The 24,549-nt window shown below is 35.4% G+C and overlaps 1 protein-coding gene across 5 annotated transcripts in view; it reads right to left on the reverse strand.

The window, feature by feature from the left end:
• GALNT13 (polypeptide N-acetylgalactosaminyltransferase 13) overlaps positions 1-24,372 on the reverse strand; it is a 612,881-nt gene extending 588,509 nt beyond the window's left edge. For all 5 annotated transcript variants that reach the window (XM_050752066.1, XM_050752064.1, XM_050752067.1 and 2 more), the window contains exon 1: positions 24,287-24,372. The gene's annotated coding sequence lies outside the window, so the exon portion shown is untranslated. The remainder of the gene's footprint in view (positions 1-24,286) is intronic.
• Positions 24,373-24,549: the final 177 nt, after the last annotated feature.

Genomic DNA, 24,549 nt, shown 5'->3' on the forward strand with positions numbered 1-24,549 from the left:
GTTAGGAAAAGAAGAAGTCAAACTGTCCCTGTTTGCAGATGACATGATTGTATATTTAGAAAACCCCATTGTCTCAGCCCAAAATCTCCTTAAGCTGATAAGCAACTTCAGCAAAGTCTCAGGATACAAAATTAATGTGAATATCTTTAAAAATTATACTCTTGTTATAGAAGACAATGTCCTTATTCTTAGGAAATGTACCCTTAAACACTTCAGCTAAGGAAGCATGATGTCTGTAACTTATTCTCAAATGATTCAGAAAAAAATGTGGTGTGTGTGTGTGGTGTGTGCATGCACACACAGGAATATATAGAGAAAACACACACAGAAATGAAGCAAACGAGGCAAAATTGTAAACAACTGTTGAATCTGGACAAAAGGTATTCTTAAATACAATTCTTGTACATTTTCTGTACATTTGAAACTATGTCAAAATTTAAAATTATGCAACAAGGTAAAAATAAATAAAAATAAAATGTTTTATTTTAATCTAGACATTTATATTTGGGAATCCCAGAATAATAGTCAAACATACATCAAGGAAGTCTTTTTCAGAAGGGAACAACAGAAACTGGGCCCTACTTGAGGCTGAAAGGTGGGAAGAAGGTGAGGATCAAAAAACTACCTATTGGGTACTATGCTTATTACCTGGTGACAAAATAATCTGTACACCAAACCCCTGTGACACAAAATTAGCCTATATAACAAATCTGCACATATACACTTGAAGCTAAAATAAGAGTTAAAAATAAATAACTAATAACTAAATAAATAAATCAGAAAAATATTTAAAGGTTAAAAAAATTCAAAATCATCAATGTTTTTGTATAATTAGTATAGTAAGAAATCCAGAGTGATAGCTTACATACTATATATCATATAGTGTTTATGTATATACAATTTACATCTTTATATATATTTAATATATATTTAGATTAAATGAAAGATATTTATTCATAACTTATATACTGATATATACCCATTAAATATATAAAATACAGGAGAATGAGAAAAAATGTAAAATCTACTTTAGAGTTTTAAAATAAACCACACAAACAACATTATATTATAGTCAGCAAATTAAGCAATATAAAGTTAAATAATGAAACGATAATCAAAAAATAAGTGAAAGTAGTCAGGACTTAAAGAAAAAAGACAAAAGGTTATCAGTCTTTAAAGATTACCAGTGTAAATGGTTTTTTCTTATACAATTAGTTTTCTAAATCAAAGGTTGCAAGTTTTTTTAATTTAGGAAAAAAATATTAAAATATAAAATCATCCTTAATTCCAGAAATAACTATCCTGCTCTTACTTGAAGACTATTATTTAAAGAATTATATAAACTATTTTACGATTATATTCTCTTTTTACTTAATTAATTGTGAATTTCTCTGTGTGACAATATCATCATTTTTTCATCACACTGCAAGATCACTTCACTGATTAATATCCTATTGCTATGGCATGAAATCATTTATTTATTTTCTGATAAATTATCATCAAATATTTGTGACAAAAAGAAGACACTGTGAAGGTCCTTGGGCATGTATCTTCTGTCACAGCATGATTGTTTCCTTAGGATAAAATGCTGAGAACTGGGATTTCTGGGTCAAGTAGCATGAGACTGTTAAAACTTGTTAAACCGTATTTTATTAAACTGATAGACCCAACTTTCCTATTTGACCAACTCCCAAATCAGTTTATATTTTACAATTACTGTGAAATATAGTTGCAGTCATGACAAAGTGTTTGTTGCCTGCTGATACCCCAATTTGACCCTAGTTCTGCATATTGTCATGTGTTCATTTGAGTTGTATGCACTCTAGGTATTCTACATATGAAGTTTAATTACCTTTTAAAATGTCTTCTAAAAGATTACACAAAAAGGTAATACCGAAATGAAAAAATTGTTTATATGGAAAGGCATGGAAACAAAGCAACTTTAGTAAAATAATTATTCGTTTTGTTGAACTAATAAAAGAAAAATGCCCACGAATAGAGGAAGATGTGTTATAATCTTGAAACTCAGAACATAGAAAAAAAATGGCCATTCCAGGTTAAGGGATATAATTAAGGCAGGAAACACTACAGATCCCCCTGAACAACACAAACAACTATTCCAGGTCTCATCTCTATTTTACAGCAACAATATTTCAAAACGCCTCAGCAACACTAGATATTACCATTTTTAATGGTATTTTAATCATTAATGGTAATTTAATGCCATTTTAATCAATGGTTCTCATAGATGACCAACTTATTTTAGTCCCTCTTTTTTAATTACCATATTCACTTTAGATTCCTGCAAATTCACACAGATTTAGCAATTTTCCTAGTCTGCAGATTCCATATTTTGTATTATTAAATTATAGAGATTATTACAAATATCATTCAGTATAAGTCTCCAACAAACACTTTTAGAGTCTTGCTTTGTTTGCCCTACCAGGTCACTGATTCAGCGACAAGTAACAGGCTATGCCTCCCTTTATACAAGACTATATATTCTTTGCTGGTTGATCAGAACATCATGTCAGACAAAAACTAAACCTTACCGAAGTAAAGATACATGAACTTTTTGTCCTCTCATATTTAAGTTCTGTTATTGTGTCAGAGAAGATTACATTAACTCTGAGTGATTTACTTCTCTCAAACATGTTGGCTGTTACCCCATTTTTTCCGCTCTTTGAAGTGTATGGAAATCAATCATCACTTTGTCTTATTATTTTCATACATATCAAAGCAAACTGATTAATCTATAACTTCTAAAGTCATCTCTAGTACATCCTCCCTCTTCTTCTCTCTCCCTGTCACCCCCATCTCTCTCTCTAATTTGACCTTCAAGACCACTAACTCCCTTGCACATTTTCTTATTGTAAATACTACTTGATAATGCCCTCATGATATTTTCGATCATAGACATCACAAATCAAGATCCCCTGATTTATACACAACCAATATTTAAACATAACCTCTCTGTAGTCCATCAGCCAATTTCTATCCCTGCATAATTCTATATGCAGTCTCTACATCATGGTTAGATGCCATGTTGTTGCATTTCCTAACTGAACACTGTATCATCCATTCCTCTTTTTTATTCATCCAACTGGGGAGATGCCAGAGACGTGTGGGTTCTCAAGTGGGGTCTCCAGAGATTCAAGTGGCTTCTCTGTCAATTCTTTGTTCCCTTTGTTTTATTTCACTTTTTTTCACTGATTGTTAAAAGAAGTAGCCAAATGATTGTTCCAAGCGGTCAACAGCCTACGTGAAGAGTGTTCAATGACAGCTCCTTCACCACTGGCCCCTCTCTACCTGAAGAAACAGGAGAAAATATTGGTTCTTCCCCCTTTTGGGATGAAAAATGGAACATCTGTGCTTTATTCACTGTACTCCATTCCCAGTAAACAGACATTAAAGCGTGGCATATTTTATACCCTTTGCTTCATTATTTCCTAGTTTCTGAAGAAATGTGGCCTTTTCCTTTGCATATCCTTACTTTTTGACCCATTCTACTTCCATCAAGTTATTCTAAGACATAATTAGATATACAGGCAAAATTTCATGTTCAAAGTACTTAATCAGTGTCATTTATATTGGTATAATTTTAAATCCATAAAAGCAACAATTAGGGATCAACTAAGTAAATTATGGCTTGTCCATATGATGAAATGCCATATAGTCATAAAAATAATGTCCCAAATAATATTTACTTATATGCAGAAATCTAATCTTTAAAACAGTATCAATAATTTCTAAAATAATATGGAGAATAAAGTTGTTTTGTAAATAATTACATAATTTACATATATGTAAATATGTGCCTATATATGTATATAAATTGGGTATAACAACTCGCTATACAGTGAAATGTTAACGTTATTATGTCTAAATGGTGTAAAAATGTAAGTAATTGTCATATTTTTAGTGCTTTTTCTAATTTTCAAATCTTCGACAAAAAATACATATGTTATAATCCAAAAAAATACTAGTTTAAAAGCTGAAAGTGAACAAAAGCAACAAAGTGCATAAGTAAGAACCAATTACACAGCTATAAACTAGGCAGAACTTCAACATTAAAAGAGCTGGAAAATAGTACAAAGTTGCAGCTAAGTAAGAAACAAAATCAATTTTCCAAAAGTTAAGAAAACATGATTTTTTGACAAATGTGGTTGAACCTGAAAGGTGCCTTGTCCGTGTCTAATCTCTCCTTTCTTAGCTGCTGTTGGCACATTTATGCTTTTTGACCTTTGCCTGTTCAAAATGTAGTTACAATGATTGGAACTCTGACAGCTCTTTTGAGTGCAAGAATCCTAGAATGAATGCAAGAATCCAAGATCTCTGGTAACATTACAAAGGTCATCTTAGTAGACTACCAACGTCAAGACTTCATATTTTGTGAGGGAAAAATAAAGTACCAATTTCTTTAGGCCACTCTGGATACACACTGAGCACAATTCCTAAATGATACATATTATCTAAAAATTTGCACATAAGATTAAAGAAAAATTTTTTGTCATGGGTTTAATAAGTATTTGGCTAGCATATATTACTAAATATTAGGGTTCACATGTCAAATCATATTTAAAATGAAGACAGAGGACAGAAACGGAAAGAATTAACAGTTGGAAAATTAGGATACATTAAAACTGACCCAGACAAAGAAATTTATATTTCATAAAAAGAAATGTTTATTTTTAATAATGTGAAAAATTATTTTTAAAATTATAAGAAACAGCTTTAACAGTACCGGGAGAGTTTACACTACACTGTAAAAATAAATTTCTAGAAATTAAAAATTACTTAAATATTAATTTTGTCTTTTTGTGTTTTAAGTGAAGACATTTTTGGACATCTTTAAACCTAACTTTAAGTCTGGGGCCTTTAAAACAAAGATCCAACTAGAAGTGTGCAATAAATATGGGATGGAAGAAATTTTTTTTTTAGCGTACTCTTGGACCCATGATTTTGATAAATTTGTAGTGATTATCATTGTAAGAGATTATGTTAATATTTTTATATCCTCATTATATTCCAGAAAAAGATACAAGGCATGTCACAAAGATTCATTCAATAGAGCATCATTAAATTCATAGCCTTTCATCCTACTGCATCAATATTTAACAATTTTTCAAGACATTTATTGAATGAATGGTTATATTATGGACTTTGGTAGGTCTCAGAGGAACAATGAGAAACATGATGTCTCCATTGTGAAAAAGCTTATCATCTAAAATGGTAGACATGTGAGGGCACCACTATGATAACAGGTTGAAATAGGAAGAAGGTTCTATGGGAACAGAGAAAATAGAATAAATTTGCCTTGGGGATTTGGAGAAATCCTTTAAAAAGGATTTGCTCATGTGAGCTGATCTCTGAAATGAGCAGCTAGGTAATTCAAGGCTGCAAAGCAATGTGAGCAAAGAAACAATCATGGACTTCTATGATAAGTCCAGGTAACAGAGAAACAATTCAGTGAATCCTGAAAATAGATTAAGAGGGGGTAAAAAATGAGATGCAAGGCCAAAAAGGTCATTTGAAATAGATCTCTAGGAAGGACCTTAATGATATGCTAAAGAATTTGAAATTTAACTTGTAGAGCTTTTGAAGGTTTTTAACACCCAGGAGTTACATGCTCATTCAGAGAGATCCTTCTATTGACAATGTAGAGTATTTAACAAACCACATGATGAGGCGTAGTTTTATTTTAGAGAAACATGTTAATCTTGGGTTTAGATTAAGCACAACCTTGACTGAGGGCTGGCAGGAGTGATAGGATCAGCCCGTGAGATCCTTTTCAATCTTAAACCCTGTGACTTACGTGTCCATCAAAGGAAACAAGTTCCAGGCAAATTCTTATAAATGACAGAAGTGGCAGAACTCTGAAGCCACTTGGGTGAAAATCATAAAGGTGTTGTGATTTCAAATACCAAATGAGTTTGACAACGAGCATATAAAGTGCACAATCCCTTACTAGCTAACAACGGAATTTGAGAAGAAAAAAAAAAAGTCACATGGAAGACATTCTTATAGCAAGTGAAAAGGCAGTTTCAACTATCCTACTGGGAAAGCCAGATAAAAATTTGACTGACCTAAATCCTTTTTAGCCTGCATCATTTCGCAAAGTAGCCTCTACTGCTCTGGAAGGCCCAAGGGACCTATCTGTGCATATGCAATCTAATTAAATGCATGTAGTTAAATGCATGTAGTAAGGACTTAATTGTGTAGAGCATTTTGCTAGGTACAGCACAAAAAGAATCCTGTTAGACTGCCTTCCTGGATTTTCTAATCCACAAACAGCAAATAGATGTAGATATACACCTAGTTTACGTAGAAGAAAGAATGTGTTCAAGTATAGGAACAGGCAAAATTATATGTACCAACAATGAATACTTCATGAGCATCAATCAATAAGTGGAACAACACCTTGATTAGCTCTATTTCAAGGGGAACCACAGTTAAGGGTCAGAGAATAAATGCCAGTGACCAGATCTCACTCCTGAGACCTACTGGAAGGGTAAAGAAAAGCTCTGCTCTATTCAGGTTTGACAGCTCTAAACGGCAAGGTCGACTCAAGCAGTCTGAGGCACAGCATGTCACAGGAGTGATGCGCTGAAGAAAGAAGAAACAAACCAGCCACCGCACAGCATGAATCTGGGGATACAAGCTCCTTTCCTTTCCTTTTGTTTTCTCTTCTGTTTTTGTTGCTGTTGTTTTTGTGCCATTCTAACAAGAGCATTTAGCCTTAGAGAGGAAGACCCAGATATAGGTGTCAGCTAAAAGGCAGGAACTCATACAATTTCTACTAAATAGAAGGTGTGAATCTGGATTGAGGAAGCAACACGTGAAAAAGTTTTAAGTTGGGATGCAGTGTGAATTTTATCCCTCAGACCAAGTACATGGTGTATGAGATCAGAATTCTTAAGTCCCCTGAGTGATTGGTTTGATGGCAATCAGCCAAGTATATCATGAGATCAGAACTGTCGATACTAACAGAACTCCCTGACCTTGAACCCCTGCACAGTGGTAAATGAATCAATGAGGCACATATTTTCCCATAAAACACAGCCGCAAATAACATAATATGAACACATTTACTAAAAAACACAGAACAGGAAAACTAAAAATTCTACAAAATAACAACATGTAATTCATACATTTGTAATTCATGATTCATACATTTGGAACATTGTTCATATAGACAGATGATTTTTACATTTGTTTATGGGACAAAGAGGCCCTTTCGTGATAGAATAGCCTTATGAAAACATGTAGCTCTATTTTGCAGATGTTACTCATTCCTGATTAAGAAAAGAAATAACAGAAGCAGGAATAAGGGAACAATTCTCTTGATAGTATGAGACTTCAGTAGGGCAGATGCTTCACAGGAAGCGAGCAGAAGTGCAGACAAAACTAAATTTTGGCTAGTCAACCCCCAGGGTTTTAGAATTGCAATTCAATAATTGCATGCCATGAGCATGAACCCACTGCTGAAAACCCACTGGTAAGTATGTATCAATAAATTGGAAGTGCCTGATCTTGCATTTACATAGTGCCTTAAATTACGTAGATCTCAAAATCACTGGCCCAATTTATTGATTGATTATGTATACTGACTGCTTAAGCAGGAATCCTTTCATGCACCAATGAAGTACGGTCATTTCTATATCAAATTGTAGCAGCATTTTATTGGCCCACAATTTTATATACCACCCAGTTACTGTGAGATGTAAGCCTCTGGCCAAATAAAAGCGCATCGGTATTTAGTGAATTATAATAAATTGACAAGTGCATATAATACAACATGATTAAAATCACGTAATAAAATTTTTCCATGGCAAGTAATAAATACATATGAGATTTTATAAAAAGCAAACAGACAGAAAGTAACTCCCACTACATGTGGGAGTTTTAGAGTGTGTTAGTGTGGGGTGAGGAAGGATAAAAGGGTGTCAGGAAGGCTTTGAGGTTGGTTAAAAACTCAAAACTACTTAGTAGAACCTAACAAGAAAGTTGTACTAAACGTTAAGGTTTGGGATAAGGAGCGTTTTTTTAAAAAAATCCATCTGGCAAAATTTAATTTGATCTAATATAAGGTCAAAATAAACTCCAGAGTTAATGAAGTAAGTAACTGAAAGTCAAAAATGAATCTGAATTATAAAATAAGATCAGTAATTTATACTTAGCTTTAGTGGTATCCAAGGCCAAGATCTTGGAGGACCACACTTAAAAACTGCCAGGAAACTTACAAAAATGAAAAATCAACTTTCCACAGGAGTGCTTTGGAGAAAAGCACACACACAGGTAGTTTGCATCAGCTCTGCCCTATGCTAGGAAACAGTATATCTTTGATTTCATGCTCATGAAAAATATATTGCAAAATTAATCATATTGCTAAATATTTTATAACTATGGAAAATATCTTTTGTGACTTACTAATTTCCAAGGTGCTTGGTGTTGAATAAAATGAAGACTGGTCTGAAAGTGAAACTACAGGATTAATTATCAATTGACTATCACTCTATAAATAAAATAATTATAATTGGTGTAATATATTGGCAGATAGATGCAACAATACAAGAAAATGAATCAATTGTCTGTCTGTGGCTACATGTAACCTTGGCTGAAAATGCTTAACCTCATGCATGGTCCCCAGAATTGGCAGGAGTTAGTACTTGACTCTAAAAATATTTTATGTAGAAATTGCTTACACAGTTATTGAAGCTTGTAACAAAATTTTGTTTTTAATTACTTTTAAAATGTATTCAAGTGGCACACAAAACTTCAAGATGGAATAAAACAGGAGCACTAAGGAAATACAAACTGAGGACCCAACATTATTTTAGGCAGCACTAGAAAATTGCTTGAATCACATGGGACAAGTTATAATAAGTTTTAAAAATAATTTATTTACTTGCAATATGAAACAGTTTTTAAACACAGATAAACACAATACTATTTAATAACCTATAATGTCCTCATATAATAAACTCACAAAACATAATGTAATTTATTCCTGTACCAGCATTTTTTAAAATAACTATTTTATCTTACTGAATATGTTTTTGGAGCTGAGGAAGTTGTAGGTTACATTTAAAAATTAGTCTTTGTGCATTTCAACATTCTGCAAATGATTTGGAAATAAATCAAAAACAGTATGATGCATCATTAGATTCCTACCAGCAGTTTATTAATTTATGTATAATTATCATTTGCACAAATTATTATGAAGGAAATGACAAACTACCAGTGCTCAAAACATATTCTCCTTACTTGATAAGAAAAGAGAACCGTAATTCAAATATTTCTAAATGGGAAATCAATTACAATTTGTTATTTCAAATTATGCTTTCTTCCACATTAAAAAAGTAGAAAATCTCCAAATAAGCATGTATAAAAATAATTAAGAACTAGACATCATAGACTGAAAATAAAATCTGTGTCTTTAAAGCATAAGAAGTATACAATGTTTCATCTTTTTCATTCAGAAATGAAGGGTGGGATGGCAATGTTTTAAAATGTTCTCTATTTTCCATACTTAACACACACAAAAAGCATTGATCTTTCAATTTCTCTAAGGCTCTTCCACAAGAAAAACAACATAGTCAAAGCAGATCAAATAACTAAGGGGGAAATGCAAGATGGCTGTCACTTAACGCAGAACACCTAACAAAACTCAACAGAGATATTGGAAATTCCCGAATAGAAAATGCTTACCATCCTTGTTCTCAGCTAGATACACTTTTTTTGCAAAGTGGTTTGTCATTGTTTAGCATTGTGTATAATGTGTATAATATTATAATATTTATCATGAAATGAATGCACCTTTGCCTTCACGCATTTACCTTCCCTTCTCTCTTAAATAAGATTTCTCAGCATTTCACTAACACAGTTTTACTGTTTCTACTTCACTTGGCTTCAGTCCTATCTTTAACTCCTATTTATTTATTGGCACTCGGGGCCCAATTTTGCAGTAACTCCTTACAATAACTCTTCCAGGTCTGAGATTTTATTTCAAAAATCGGTTAAGCAGGCCAGATTTACTAGGCACCTGTCACACTAGATACCAAGAGAAGACCATTGAAGAGGAGATACACAAAAAACAGCTCACACTTATTGAGCACCTGCTAAGTGCCAAGCACAACAATCAGTACATTATATGTATTGTCACCTCAACCCTCATGTCATTACAATTATAAGGTGGATGAGAATATCTAGCTCATAGTGCTATGAGAATTAAATGAGTTAATATTATGTAAAGCACTTAAAAGAGACCTTCTTGCCCAGTAAGAGACCTGGGTTGTATTCTTGTTAGCTACTATGACTATTATCTCCATTTTAAAGATGAGGTAACTAAGTTCCATGCAGGCTATGTAACTGTCTTCTGTCATACTTCTAGTAATCAGATATAAGAATTTTTAAACTACATTTATGTGATTCCCGGCACCACAAAATTAAACTTGTGTCTTTAACACTTAATTGTGTTTTACTGTCTCCTCCTAACTTGAATCTCTATATTTATCTTATTTTAGAATGAAGAGGAAGTTAATATGCTAAAAGGTCCTAAATAATTGCCAAGAACTTCAACTTTAATATGTAACTTAATGGACCCCAGATTCATCAACCACATGAAATAACAGGACAAAAGAGCTCTAACTGCCCACAAGTTACTGTCCTTAAATCAAGATCACCCAGAAAATGGTAAAATGAGGTGACCAAGAGAGACTGTAATCACAAACTGTCAACAGAAACCGGATATTCACAGCTTTAAAGAGTGCCTCATTGTTAATTTGTTTTTGTTTTTGTTTTTTCCTCAGTTCAGAATCCCCTATCCTTTCATACTATAAAAGACTAGGTTTTACCATATAATTATTTTTTTCCTCAGTTTTCCACAATACCTTTTTGTGATATACGTATCCTACACTATGGGGGGAAACTGGGAACCTTCCTCATTTCTCTCTCTCTCTCTCTCTCTCTGTCTCTCCATTTCTGTCTATAGAAAGCTAACTATGATTATTTTTTAGTTAGCTGATTCATGTTCATAGTTAAGAATGCTAAAGCATGAACATGTTACACAGCAACAACCAGCAGGTTAGTAAATTTTTTGTGGGAACTACCCATATGCTCACATTAATTATGAATAGCTAGTATCTTTACAGCAACTATTCTGATCAGCTACAAAATTAGTGTTAGCCCAACGATACTAAAGAGTGAACATTTCGAGAGCAGCTGCTGATCTAAGATGGCAATATCTTCACATCTGTGAACGTTGAAATGGCCATCCTTCATTTACCAATTTTTCTGTAAATCTGCAGGCACATCAGGTAATCACAGTAACTGGTACAATGCAACAACAGAGAGAACTGTAAAATTTACTGCCTCTATCTGGAATCCAATACTAAATGTTGTTTCAAATTATTCCTCAGTGCTTTGAAAGTGTTTAGGAAAACAGAGGTGAAATGGTGATACGATCTTTTAAAGAATCATCTTCTAACGTACATATTTACATCAGCAAAAAAATAAATAAATAAGCCATAGGAAAACAAGGCCTTAAAAAATGAAAAAAGTTCTATTAAAACAATTATATTTAGGTTCCGTGTATACACATTCATAAAACTAAAGATGTATTATTCTGATTTGATTGGTAAAGTCAGTTAGACATAAAGTAAAGAATCAAACTTAAAGGACACAGGACAGAGACTGAAGACCATTGTTAAGAAGGCAATGAACACCTTTACTCTAATAAAGACCCAGAGCAAGTAAGAGCTCTGTATCAGTCTCAGGATTTATACCTAGAAAAATGCTAATTCACTTTATTCTCAATAAAATGATAGACCTATCTTCACAAAATAAACAGACTACAAAGTGGTACTGGGTATTTTTAAATACCAGTTGCTTTATTTTTATTTATTTTCTTTTTCTTGAGACAAAGTTTTGCTCTTGTTGCCAGGCTGGAGTGCAATGGCACAATCTCGGCTCACTGTAACCTCCACCTCCTGGGTTCAAGAGATTCTCCTCCTTTGGCCTCCCGAGTAGCTGGGACTACAAGCGTGTGCCACAACGCTCAGCTATTTTGTTGTTTTTTTTGTTTTTTTTTTTTTTTTTTTTTTTTTTGTATTTTTAGTAGAGATGGGATTTCACCATGTTGGCCAGGCTGGTCTTGAACTCCTGACCTCAGATGATCCACCCGCCTCAGCCTCCCAAAGTCCTGGGATTACATGCCCAGCACCAGTTGCTTTAAAGATGAGGAAGCTGACATTCAGAGAACTTAAATGACATGTTATAGACTTTTATTAATGGCTTTATCAGGACTAAATCCAATGTTCCCCTCAGTCCCATAATGTCGTACTATAGGGAATTATTGCTATGATGTTCAGTGACAGAAGTACCAAGAATTTATATTTCTTTATATAGTAAAGCCCCTCAACCCCAACCAGTTGCTCTCCCCAGAGGAACTCACTTTTAATTGCTTATTAGCTCTACAATAGAACCTTTAAATCCCAATATCTTTATGGATCATGATGACTCCACAGAGAGTGGCTGGAATATGTGGAAATCTGGGAAGTACACACTCATCGAAGCATAATTGCATTTTTTTCTCAAAAAAATTAAAGCATACTTTGACCAAGCAGACTCAGAGTAGTTTAGCCATTATCTAAGTCACTTCACATCATATTCAGAACTTCTCTGTATCCTTCCTCCTAATGTATTTGTTATTCCTCGTGTTGGTTATCTTTGTAACTTTAAGGACTGTATCAGTGCTATTTCTTATATTAACTATAGACATTATCTCTTGACTCCTATTTTGTTATATGCTACTCTTCCAATCCCTAACATTTCCTTCAACTCTCTCCAGTCCCCATATCTAATTCCTAACCTCAACCACCTGTATGTTTATCGTGATATTGTCAGTCTTGATAATATTTGCATTTTGTTCTATCACCAAAATTATCTTCTACATTTTAAGTAAGATTGACTGAAAATCAATCAAAAGATGAAAGTCAGTAAATACCATGTATATTTAATTTAAAAATATTATTCATTTTGGAGCCAACTAAAGTCCTATGGTTATTTTGCTTTTTTGCATATTCTTTTGTTTTTCCTGACATTTCTACTTTTTTCTTTGTACATTTTTTGTCTTTCTAAATACTCCTTAAACATTAAATATTCTATAATTTCCCCTTTTTGTCCCAAATCCTCCCACCAACCAAAGCCTCCATTTCCTTATACTAATCCTACACCAGGTTGAAACAACACAATTTGTTCACCTTCTTGGACTACTTCACATAGCTATTATGCCATGTCTTTCTCTTTTTCTTAACTATAGTTTGCTGGGGTTCAACCTCAAGTAACTTTTCAAGAAAGGTTATATTTAAGGAAGATAACCTTTGTCTTTTTATGTCTTAACATGTCTTAATTCTACCCTGACACTGGATATTTTGACTGGGTATGGTATGCTGAGTTGTAAATCATCTTTCCTCAGAAATTTGATAATTATCCTCAATTCCTTAATGCTTGCTCGAACTGTATTTTTTGCTTTCTTACTAGACTTTCAATTAGTAGGAAGTCATGCTTCATGGAGATTCACTATGACTCATATTTTCCATCTTGTTTCATTTTTGTTAGAATTGACAGATTTTTCTCTATTTAAAATTACAAATTTTCCCTTAAAATATTTGAAAATATTCAATTTCCAAGAGTTTTTCCTGCTCATTTAGTGTTCCTTTTCTATATCATCCACTTGTTTTATGAATGCAATATTTTCCTGGATCTTTTCAAGAATTATATATATATTATATATGTGTATTATATATATATTATATAACATTTGTCTCTTTTATGGTCCTCTAATTGTGTGTTTCTTGCAAAGTCATCTTGTTATCGGTTTCTTTAACTTGGTCTCTTTTTTTTTTCATGTTGCAGACATTTTAACATTTTTGTTCTTACGTTATTTCTTAAATGTCTGTGATCCTTGATTGCTGTTTTATGTATTTAGAAATGAAGGAATACCAGCCTGGGCAGCATAGCAAGATTCCCCATTTCTACAAAAATATAAAAGTTAGCTGGGTGTGGTGAGACATTTCTGTAGCCCTACTTACTTTGGAGGCTGAGGCAGGAGGATTGCTTTAGCCCAGGAGTTTGAGGTTACATGTAGTGAGCTATGATCATGCCACTGTATTCCAGCCTGGGCAAGAGACTCTGGCTCAAGAAAAAAAAAAAAAAAAAAAAAGTAAAGAATATAAAGGAATAGAAAATGCAGATCTCTGTGAACCTGAGTGGGTCTTGTTGACTAGAAGACTTTGCTTTAGGGCAACCAAAAAGCTGACCCATCAGGCTTAAAGGCTGTAAGTGCCAAAATAAAGGGGGCATTGTTTTTCTAAGACCCATCCTTAGTTGCCCTTGCTGTCCCTTGGCAGTTAGTATATGTTAAGAGTGGATAGTTAGGTGAGCGAGTAAGAAAAACTTACTATAGAGATGTTTACACAGAAAGTAGAGTTATGAATACAAGGCTATTTCATCTATACATGTTTGATAAATTATTTTGTTTTAGCCCCAGACTCTCATTTCTGTTCTCTACTTTTTTCATTATTGAACCTCATGAAGCCTTTGGGGCCTTAATATGGGCAGAGTGAATCTCCTCAACTTCAAGCCACCAACCCACTTCCCCCGCTCCGCTGACCTCCCACTACATTCTAGGCAGTTTCCTTTGCCTTGCTTTATTCTCTACAATTTGTAACAGCTTTATAACTTTTAATCCCTCAGTTTAATGCTTGAATTAATGAGTTTTCAGAAGGTAGTTTAGATAAAAATAGTTCTTATTCCTTCCTCTTAAAATGGATACTCATCTATTGAAAACTAAGAAGCTATACTTTAAAACGTCTAAAATGAAAAAAACCCAAGAGCCAACAAAATTATTACACTGTGGCCTATCACCATAATCACGACAGTAATAATGTTCTTCAGAATGATTCAAATAAGGATCTCTGTTGAGATAGATGTGAATTGCCCATCTGCACAGACCTTAAGGTACACAGGGTAAAATTCATGCTACTGATTTCATATTCTAAATGCCTTATATTCTGTTCTGCTTGTGGGAAATGAGAAAACTGATGAACATTTGCAAAAAAAAGATTAATTGAAGTTCAAAATTATTTGAGATAGTTGTAAATATTTTACATTTGTGGAAGTTAGTTTTCCTTACAAAAGGAATGGAAATGATGTATATGTTATCCCACTTGAATTATAATTTTATACAGATAATAAGAATTTGTGCATTGTAGAAGCAAAAATGGGCCTATTGTTGTCTGCAACAGCAAATGATGTGTCTCATAACTAGCAATTCAATGTGTTAATTCAGCTGTGCCATCCAATTACCTACAATTCATCTCAACTTTAGTGTACAACAATAAAAGTATTTTAAAAATCTTTGACAAAATGTCTGCTCCAGGTCATGAAAATAGGGGAAATACTATCCATAAGTCTGACAGTGGGTACCACAGAATATAAATTGTTAAAAATATTTATCACAGTCTGTCAATATCACAATGATTTTTGACATGAAGTCAGTAATCTAGCATTAATAATGAAACATACATTGTTTTATTTTTAAAAAGTCTGACCAAGTAATGTGAGAATCGTGCGGCAACTGAAATTGGCATCCCCTCAAATAACACGGCATTCCTTTGGAGCTATGGCCTGCCACCTGTCAACTGACCACAGGGCCCAAACACACAAATCTAAAAGTAGACAAAAGTAATGAGATGCAAATTTAGCATCCCCATCCTCCTGTTAAATGACCTAGATGCAAGAGCTATAGTATCACTCACCTTTTCAGAAACTAAATGATGAAATGAACAGACTTTTTTTATTTCCTTTTTTGTTGTTTTTTCGTTTTGTTTTGTTTTGTTTTACCAGAATCAAGGACATCAATACATAGTTCAGTTTGGCTATATGAAGATTTAACAAGTCATAAAAGAAAGACAACTTAAAGTGAAAAGCACCATGAAGAAGAATGGAAAGAAGAACAAAGAAAAAGATATGGGGCAAAGAAAAAGAACACTGAAAAATAATAAACACAGTATTTACCTTAAGAAAAAAATAAAAAGATATGCTTAAAATCTATAACATATGAATAAAATCTGCACCATATTCAGTGACAGACTGTTTCTAATATTTTTCAGGACAAGTGATATATAATCCTATTTGAGACTGAATGATCAAGAGAATCAAAGAAATATAAGCCTCAGGAATCCTGGTGAAATTTGCTACAAGGAAAAGAGAAAAGATGATATTGAGTCTTGAAAGTAAAATAGTTAGTAAACCCATAAACCCTTAACTCATTTACAGAATTGGAAATCGCATTGTTTCTAAATGCCGATTTTTAACTCTTTTTTAAACCACACAAGTGGAATGACTCATTATTGGGGGTTTAGAATTCAAATACTTTACATAATTTAATCAAACATCAGTCTAAAATAAAATTTATTTTAAAAAACACTAAAGAAAAGCCATATTACAAGATTATTTTAGTGCATTAAACAAAAATATTAAATAACAGAAAAGGAGAAAATGTACTTTCTTAAAGATTAATACATTGGTTTTCACAAGTGATTATAAATTACAAATACTCCATTTTATACAAAGCTTACAAAATTATTGAGAAAAAATCCATAAATTTAGGTAGAATTTCCCCAATCCTGCCATAAACATGAGTATTTCCTAATGTAATTTAAAGATCTTATGAGGAGCATTATAGGGAAATAAAATGTTTCTTATTCAGTATAGTTACAGATGTAAATCTTAGTTATGTATTGAAGTATATATGGTTATTTTGTTATGGGTTGAAACAAACAACCCATAACAAATTTTGTTTTGGAAAACAAAATTTCTTTTCTAAATCTTTTAATATTCTTGTCTGCAACACTATGTAGTAGTGATTATTAATACTGGTTTGGTCTATGTCTAATTAGAGGCCAAGTCAATGATGACACTACCTGAGGAAAACCACTCTGATTTTTCCATGTTTATTATCCCATTCATAATTATATTTATCTCTTCATCTGGTGCCACAACTTCTAAAATATAAACTTTTAAAAACATTTCCAACTCTAGAAATATCAGCTTTTCTTCCTTCACTTTCAAAGGCAAAACTTACTCAAATAGGGAAAAGACACAGAAATCTGTATTCTATTTTCAATTCTGCTACTTCAAGTTTTGTGACTTAAAGCACGGCTGGGATCAGTGGCTCATGCCTGTAATCCCAGCACATTGGGAGGCTGAGGCAGGAGGATTACTTGAGGCCAGGAGTTTAAGACCAGCCTAGGCAACATAGTGAGGCTCTGTCTCTACCAAAAAAATAAAAAATAATAATTATCCAGACATGGCAGCACAATCCTGTAGTCCTAGTTACTTGGGAGGCTGCGCCAAGGGGTTCAAGGCTGCAGTGAGCTATAATTTTGCCACTGCACTCCAGCATGGGTGACAGAGAGAGACTCTGTCTCAAAACACACATACACACACACACACACACACACACAAACACACACACACGTAGGTAGTTTTAATTATTTCATCAAAATTAGCATCATCCTTGCCCTTCCACTGATCTTCTTACACTGGCCAACTTACTTAACCTTTCTGTGCCTCACTTTCCTTGTCTCTAAAATAAGGATACTAATAAAATCAACTTTTGAAGGTCTTTATGATTAAATGAATCAGTATCTGCAAAGCACTTAGAACAGCTCTGGAGCATAGTAATTGCCATGTTTTGTTAAATAAATCTGTTAAGTGATATACTACAAGCAGATTAGTTGCTTGAAATGTCACTGCACCTCAGTATCACATAGGAAAATGTGTATAAAGATAGATTCTGTGGATCCATCCCAGTTAAATGAGACTCTGTATCAGTGGGACCTGAACACCTGTAACTAAAATGAATAAATAAGCTCAAGGTAATTTGGATTTACAAACTGCTTTGGTAGAAATGAAATTAATGTCTTAGGTCAATTTAGCCACATTTCACACACTCCACCAGTATTCTTTTCCTCTTTGATGGCCCAAATAGAAACTATCTAAAACAACCTGGGATATAAAACCAACCGCCAGTTTTACAAAAGCACTAAGCAAACTTGCTTTGCTTTCGCCAAGGCAAAGTAAAAATGGAGCAAACTGATCCCTACAGGTTGGGATGTGTTTTTTGGAGGAAGGATGGAGAAATTAGTTCTGACAAGCTCTTTTTGTCATTGCCCAATATTCATTTCCAATCCCAGGACACACAGTGGCACCATCTTAGTGTCAGTAAACGGTGGTTAACTACCAAGAAGGAACAAGTCAATCCTAGGAACAAGTCATCCCATTAGGAAAATGAGTACAATGTGGAAAAATGTACAGGGAGCTTAATTTATCCTCTTTAAATAACTTTTATTTTGAGATTCAGTTCTTCCATGTTATTTGGTGTTAAAATGTCCACTCTTATAAAATTGTGATGATAGAAGTAGACTTTTTAAATCATTCTTACTGTACAAAAGAAAATAATCACATAAAGTTTACCATTTGATTTTTTTAAATTATTAGTCAGTGAAAATGTTAGACTGAGAACTATTAGATTATTGGCTTCAAGGCAGAATAAACTAGTGTCATCCTTGACTCTCACACATATGAGCTATGTGATTCTGAGAAGGTAAGGCCTCATTTATACAATGGGAACAGTAACATACTATTACTCATATTGTTGTTACAAAGATAAAACATGTTAAGACCTGCCAGATATTTACTTACCACAGTACAAGTACAAAGTAAACAGCCAATAAATTTTAGCCACTTTACCATTTTACAACCCAATACACCATCTTAACTTCTTCATAAATAAATTGGAATGGATATACCTTTACATATATTTCATTCCATTTTTCTTTCTTTAAACTAATGGTTGTATTTCATTGGGGTCTTGATAATCATATAAATCTCACCCTCTCTATCTGAAACTAATTATATAATAATAATAATCTCAAGAGGAAATTAAGCCAGTTATTATGCTTCTAAGCTACATAATCCTCCTCATATGTCAAAATCCACTTTATTAACCAAAAAGAGGTGCTTTGCTTGTAATATCAAGGCAATTAATATAAGACAAGACTAAGTTGACATTTACTACTATCTTCAAGATGTTATTTCGATGATTTTTGATTGTGCTATGCTTTTAAATTCTTCTTTCTGTTTACAGTGGCTACTCACCACATGCATTATGTTCACCAACATGTCAACAAGCAGATTAATCACACTCTCCCGAAACTGTTGTATAAGAGCTTAAATAAGATTTAAGTGACAATTCAATGTAGCGGGATATATGAAACAGAGTCCCAATTAATTTCTCTTCATGTTAAAACCTTAACATGATATATCTTGGACAGCCCCCATCTGTCTTAACAATGACCACATCTTTAAAAAATATGAAAGAAATCTAAGTATTTATTATGGACATTGTATTTAATTTTCTCACATAGTCTACAAGACGATAACAAATATATTCATATCTGTGATAACAATAGTCATTCTTCTCCCTACATCCCTCTCAAACTATCTCGAAAGGATTAACCATTAACCTGGAACAATTTTTAATAACTGATATTTTTAATTGCATTTGAGTTCATTTCTGAAGGGCAGGTAATTATGGTAGTATAGACATTAAGAGAGAGCCTGACAGTTCATGAGGACTCTAATTACATGGACATTGAATGAAGTTGAGCCCTTAAAGGAAAAGCATGTCTCCCAACTTTAACTTACAATTTAAATTTTAGATCCCATCAATCTCTGTAGTGACAACTTTTAAAAATTAAGAATGTCATTTAAATGTATAAGTCTAAAGACATACTAAAAACAGCTTGAAAAGCTCATAGCTAAAAATGAATTTAGGGACATGAGAGCACACAGTAATCAGAATCACACAGATGTCTTTAGCCACCTGTAATCATTTCTTGGTAATCAAGCTAAGACCAATTAAATGTATTATAATAGATATACTACACTGAAAACACAGACCAGGTCTAAATATGAAATTAAGAAGAAACAAATATCAAGTGATTAAAGTCTGTTCAGTTTATACTGCTCCTCCTAAAGACTAGAGATAATTGTTTATAATGCCTCAGACGGACGACTATTACTGAATTAAATGTATTCATTTTCATAAATTTCCTTGAAAAGCTAAATTTCACAATGAAAAACCAGACTTTTCAAACACAGGTATGCATATATTTGAATGGCAGAAGTCCTTCAACAATGTGCCTTCAGATAGAAATTGTAAACAGAAGTCTAATCTGATAAAATAATAAATGGTTTATCAAAGCAGACAGTGCCAGATCTTTAAACGTGATTTATGTTTCCAAACATATGCTTTAGCCACTGCGTGTGTATGTGGGGGGGGGTGCTGTTAGAAATGTCATTAAATAGGTTGTCAAAATAAATATGAGTATATATATGTAGGTCTTGATTTGATGTTTCACATGTGTTTATTTTGATGACAAGAGCAGACGGAAGGATTTAGAACCAAAGCCCAGTTTAAATCCTTTGATAATTAGGCATATGGTCATTCAGACTTCAAAGCAGTGATCCTGTTAGATCCCATTAGATTTAAGATGTCTACATGTTCCTACCGATAGGGACACAAATACAAGAAGGTGATGTACTAAGAGTCGCTGTCAAGTATGTGTTGTTTGTTACAAGAGGTTTCTCTTGAGAATATCATGTCTAATAAGGCAAATTAGTTAAAGGTCATAACTATATAAAGTGTCCATTTTTAAAAGGACAATGAACACCTAACAGAGATATGCAGCATCATAATTTATTTTACACAGTAAGACAATTCTATTAATATTTCATTCCCAATCATTTTCTCAACTGTTATTATTCACAAACACCAGGATTCTCTTCATCTGCCCATTCAGAAAGAATAAAAATACCCATTTGTTACTTCTTATCTCACCCCTTTCCTAAAATCCCAAAGTTTTTATAAGCTGTACAAGCTCTAGCTCTACTACATGAAAATGTTCCTGTTACAACTACTATTTCTAGAAACCAAGTTGGCATGATAAAAACATATTTCACTCTGACATAACCGTTCAAGCTGAAATGACTGCCCCATTAAGTGAAAAAGTTAAACGCATTAAGTTAAACCTGTAAAACAAATAGAAGGTATCTCAAACAGTATCAGATTTTCCACCTTCACTACGTCTTTACTATTTTTAAATATAAAAATTGGGTAGAGTATCAGGTGATTTGTAAATAATATTTTTAAAGGAAAATTGCTTTGAACATGCTCCTGCACTATACTCATGGTAAATTACCAACTATTTTAAGAGGTGACTAGCATATCATCAAAAAAGTAGTATTGCTGCCCATGAATTCCTATTATTACTTTGAATTAGGAGGCATTATGTTTCCAGGTACTTTAGGAAATTCTCATATTCGTGCAGTATCACACATCTCATATATATATATATATATATATATATATATATATATATATATATATATATATATGAAGCAGTAGAGGAATCCATAAACTATTTAGGGTAAGTGATCCAGCTTACAGATCAATATAGCCCCCAAGTATTTTAAGCTGATATATCTGTTCTTCATATTAAAAGAGAGAACTTTTCACTTGTTAGAAACCACATGAAAGTATTCACCCAAAAATGATGTCATGTCCCAATTTACTTTCAGGTAAGGAGGTTGGGAGATGCCACATTTCAGGGTCTCTAAACTCATTTCTTCAATCTGCGATGACTGTGTTAAAGAACACCAGCCAAGTTGTAAACTTGCAAACAGGGGCAAATTCAAGCAATAACATGAACTACAAAGAAACAGAAGACTCCTGTTTCAATATCCCTTCTACTAGTTCTCAATTACCATTCATAAAAAATCTAAATGAAACCTCCCAAAAAAGGAGTGGGGACGTGGAATTCAACTGTCGGCTCCTTAACACAGCTGGTAACTTGGAAGCCTATGATTCACTGCATGCTAATCAATCAACCAACAAGTTTTTATTAAGCACTTACTAGTTTCCCCACACTGTCCTAAGGACTACATATCTGAGACAGCCTCCATTCTCACATTCCCACTTGGGACTTTCTGAACTAGAATTAATCTATACCAACAGCACCCTATAATTCCTTTGGAAAAGCTTTCTATTCTTCCTCTCCAAAGCGGATCTGAGATATAGTGCCGCTACTTAAGCAAGTAGCTGAAGCCCTGGAATGGGATAAGCATCACAGAAATGGTGAAATAAAAGCATTTATTTAAACTAGCAGGAGCAGCCAGGAAAATTCTCCATGGAACTGAAGGTGGATAGTGGCTAAAGGAAAGACGTGAAACCCTGGTTTGTAGCAAATAGTGCAGAGAAATGCACCTTTTTAATGTTCAAAGTCTGCCTTAGGCTATGCAAATTCTCCAAATCTATCCAATTCCTAAATCAAACGAACAGGGTTTCAATATGAAGGTTCTTACTCTGCAGGAGACCGCGGGGGAAAAAACATAGAGATCGAGGGAGGGGGGTGCGGGAGAAAGAAAGATTAGTAACGTAATGCAAAAGTCATTCATTGAGGAAAAGGAAAGGATGTGGGTAATACAAGGAGAATGATCCCGGAAGGTGAGAGGTCCAAAAGTAAATAACCAATAGGTTGACCTTACTTTTCAGTATTTTTGAACCAGCAGGTTTCTTTAACACTAGAGGGCATGAACGCGAATGAAACAGAGAGAGAGACAGGGAGACAGCGAAAGAGAGACACACACACACACAGAGAGAGAGAGACAGAGAGAGAGAGAGAGAGAGAGAGAGAGATTGAGGAAAGGCAGCTTTCACATAAAGCTGAAAATACTCAAGGAAACCAGAAATTTCAAGGGGGCTTTGGCAGCCAAGTTCCTTTGGCCTTGCGAATAAAACCTCTATGTTGTTACGCTGTTTCAGGGAAGGCGGACCACTATCTCTCCAAGGAAACCGCTTTCCTAAGCACTGAATACATAGTAGTTTAAGGCAGGCATACCTCAGTCCCCAAAAGCTCCTCTCCTCTGCTAGCAACACCTTTGCCTGAAGAAAGCTCCCACCCTTTCAAGCATCTATGTTTGCCTGTCCACTGTCCGTTCTCCTGCAGCTGGCTATAAAGGTTGGGGAGGTAGACTCTGCTCCTGGAAATTCAACTAACCACGGTCCAAGAATCGGGTATGCGGGCGGGGCTTGCGCAGCATTCGCTGTCCAGAGTAGCAGCCTCAGTGCGCTCAGGTTCGCAGCAGCGCAGCGCCCTCAGACCCGGCGAGGGGAGCCTACCGCTGCACCCTCCACTCTACGCCTTGCGCCCCTCATTCAGGTCCACAATAGCCCAGACAAGGTCAGGCCGTCTCCTCCGCGTCCCCGCTGACCCCAAACAGGAAAGTCTCTGCACCTGGAGATGCCCATTAGATGGGCCAGGGCTTGCTCCCCTAACCAAGACGCTTCAGGATCAGGGGGCTCGTGCTCGGGAAGACGGGGCAGGGAGATGACAGAGGGAGACAGAGATAAGCTGCGAGAAGCAGACACAGAAAGAGAACAAATGCTGCAAGACGGAGAGACAAGCGGAAAGACAGATTAACAGGGACACAGACATCCCAAGAAAGGGGGAAATATAGAATAAGAGGGGGAAAAAAAAAAACAGATACATAGCCGGAGAGTGTGGACTGAGGGGACCAAGGCTCAGAAAGAGAAAGAGAGGCAGAGACACACATGGTGAGAATGAGAGGCAGGAGGACTCTGAAAAAGCGAGGCAAAGGGGGCAGGATAGGAAGGCAACCGTCGAGGAAGACACCCAAGACCCAGGGAGCGCCTGGTGCCGGGTCGAGAAACGCCCGAAACGCAGCCGGGGCTGCCTGCAGCTGGTGCGAGAAAGTTGCCTGGGCTTGGAGGCCGAGTCACAGCCGCCGCGGAGCGTCACCAGAACGCAGAGGAGGCCAGAGCCCCCCCAACTCAGTGGGGTAGCCGGAAAAGCAGAGCAGAAGGTGGGCGGCGGCAGAAAGTTCCGCGCCACGAGGTCCTCCCGCAACACCTGCAGCCGAGGGCGAGCGCACTCGGAGCTCCCGGGAGGCCGCCTCGCCAGGTCCGCCCGCGCCCCTGCCTTTGCCCTGGGACCGGCCCGGGGCGCTCGGCGCCGCGCCCTGGCACTTGACGCCTGGACTTTGCGGTACCTAGCCCCAGGACTCCGGCAGCCCAGAGGGAGCTCCTCCCAGACAATCAAGAGGAAAAGAGAGGAAGCGAGAAAGAGACGGAGACCTGCTATCGTGGCCAACGATCCCGCGAAGAGGGAACGGCGGTCCACGCACGGGATTCAGCCTCCGATCAAGCCCAGCAGGCGCCGGCCAGCCGCGCCGAGTGCGGGGCTCGCCAAGCCCGCGCTCACCTGGAACCCGCGCCGGCCCGCGAGCGCCGCGCTCAGTCCCGGCTCCCGCTCGCGCCTCTCTCTTCACACTTCCCCGTGAGCAGAGGGAGCCGGCTCCGGCCTCGGCCAGCCCCAGAGAGGGGCCCTCATAGCGCAG

Source organism: Macaca thibetana, chromosome 12, assembly GCF_024542745.1.
Source record: "Macaca thibetana thibetana isolate TM-01 chromosome 12, ASM2454274v1, whole genome shotgun sequence".
NCBI lineage: Eukaryota > Metazoa > Chordata > Mammalia > Primates > Cercopithecidae > Macaca > Macaca thibetana.